Here is a 2,809-nt window from a genome sequence, read left to right as displayed (position 1 = left end):
AGAGAAAGACATACAGTGCAGGAACCTGACCAATAATTTCAAAATTGCATTGGCTTTCGCTCTCATATCATTATCATTCAGAATTTTTTTTCTTCTTATTTTTTGGATTAAAAAACTAAAAAGAATAAAAAGAAAAAACAAGTGTCAGCAAATCAGGCAAGATAAGGGATGGGAATACCTAATTGATTAACCAGCATCACGATGATGCTCATTCCTGTGCTTTTAGTAAATGCCAAATGAGAATGCACTAAAACTGGGATTGTGCCAAATTGTCCACTAAACATTGTCTTGCCTTTTCTCAATTATGGATCCTTAGTGCCTTCTTTCCCTGCCACACGGCCCACACCCTTTAGATCTCTTCATTGTTTATGAGAAATTCGGCCATGAATATGAACCTGTTTTTTTTCTTCATAGAATCTCTTCCTTTGAAATGTAGTTTGGATTTACCCTCGAAATGAGTAAAAAAATGTAAAGCGTAGATAAAGATTTGTAAAGCATCAGAGATAAGGTTTTAAATTTTTCTGACCCCACTTCTAAAATAGCATATTGCCTGCGCCTGCTTTCTCTGTTCGTTTCTTGACCATATTCCTTGCAATCATATTGACAATTTATCAATCATGCATGATGAGTAGGGCTAATTGTTTATGGCCTTTCATTACTTTTACGAAATAATGGAAGCACCACTCACCACAAAGGAATACAAAAATTCAGACTGAAGAGAAGCTTAAGATTTGAAGGTGTAAAATAGATTCTCGTCGTGAGACTAAAAAAATATACTCTTACCACTAAAGCTATAAGTTTTGCATCTTCATATCTTTCAATTTAACTCCATATTTGTTTGAGGAACAAACAAAAAGTATAAACAACAAGAACTTTATCACTTGTGTGTTGCAAAAGTGAAGTTTATGGATATTTATTAAATATGCCTCCAATGTTTACAGGCAGGGGAACAAATATATATATTTTGAACCACACTAAAGCATATAGAAAAGGGGGGCCTAGGATGATGTATGTCATCCAAGTATTCAGGCGGGGGAGCAAATATCAATTTAGATAAAGGTGGTCAAGGGTTGACCTGACCACCTTTGACTTTTATAATTAAATAAAATACGATTTAACCATTTGGTAACACTTTCGTTCTTATCATTCGTATGGTATTTACTTATTTATAAGAATATGAAAGTTAAGATGAAAATAAAGGAGATTTTCTTAAACGTTTCTAAACCACGAGGGTAATAAAATGTTTTAGAAATAAGTTAGGTCAATCCGTGCCATCCAATGTTAGAGAGAGAGAGAGAGAGAGAGAGAGAGAGAGAGAGAGAGAGAGAGTAATAATGGTTCCTAAACAAAATACTAGTTTTTAGTTTATGGAAAGGAATGAATCTAACTATGGATCTCTAGGTCATAATAATGGGCAATATCCCACCAATTTGCATGGATATATCTTGTAGGGTCATAATTGATGGCAAATCGAATCCCGTTTTACGAATTTCCACGAATGGATTGATGATACGTATCCACTAAACTTTGTTCGCCCTTCTCCTAAAACAAAAGTACCCTAACGCAGCCAAAGTCAGTGGTTCCTCCAATCACAACATTTACTAGTATCAGCAGTGTCGACGAGGAACCAGAAAAGAACATGATACGGGTGTGTGGTGATGTGTCACAACATTTAGATTTGTATTTGGGTTTTCCCGAATATATGCCATGCGGATTGCCGTGTAAATTTGAGGATTTGGCTAGGATGGTGGATTAGTGTGTCATTTGGGCATCATGCATTGTGGATAGTACACTTGACGTGTTTGAGTAACCCTATGCTACTTTGTTTAATTAGTTGCGCATGCTGAGATGATTTGAGAACTTGAACAATTGTTTTTGTTGCATTGCCTTTATATAAAGTGTATTATAGATTATATTCACACCTAGTGGAGTGTCCTTTATTGGGCAATGGTTGCATATGTTTGAATGCAAGATAGTTTAAATTACTCTAAATTAATTGAATTTACGGAGTAAAGAGGATTCGAACTTCAATGCAAGAGGACGGACTCACTATTCCGACCAACTGACCTAACTTACGCTACATGTTTTGAATGTTCAATCTGTTTTACTTTTTGCAGAGTTTTTATGGACCACCTAATATATTGCTTCACTTGGGCCGTAAATTAGGCCTCTTGTTAAAAATGGCTCAATGAGTGCAGCCCCACACAAAATAGATAGGAGTGGAAGAGGGGCCGAACCAAAAACGAATATCAAGAGCTTGCTCCAACCATTCTCTTGTCATCCACAAGAAGAGTATGCTTTGAAGGAAAACTACAAATATTTTTACATACATCAAATTGTCATTAACCTAACATAAAACCTTCAAAGGAAAACTCCAAAAGGGGAGATATCGTATGTTGCATGACTACTTTTTCAGCAGCAATGAAAACTCCAAAAGGGGAGATAATGAAATGAAATAAATAACATTAAAGGATGTTTAAAGGGTTTTTTTTTTGTTTTTTTTTACATTATTAAAAGTGTGCCATGAAATGAAAGTTAACAGGTCGCATTCATGTAAACAGGCGGTGGGTAAAGTACGTATTTTTATGATACAACGTAGATGGCAAACTTTCGAGGTTTAACGGAGGTGAATTTTGAAAGGTGTTTTCAATATTAAATTATCAATTAAATAAATAAATAATAATTGATCATATCTCGAGTCGTGCGTCGCGCAACCTCTTCCTCCTTGAGTTTACTTCATACGAATATAGAGAAAGTCAAATTAGAAAAAGAATATATATATATATATATATCAGAAAATATATTTTTT

This window comes from Prunus dulcis, chromosome 2, assembly GCF_902201215.1.
Source record: "Prunus dulcis chromosome 2, ALMONDv2, whole genome shotgun sequence".
NCBI lineage: Eukaryota > Viridiplantae > Streptophyta > Magnoliopsida > Rosales > Rosaceae > Prunus > Prunus dulcis.
This window is presented reverse-complemented; position numbering follows the sequence as displayed.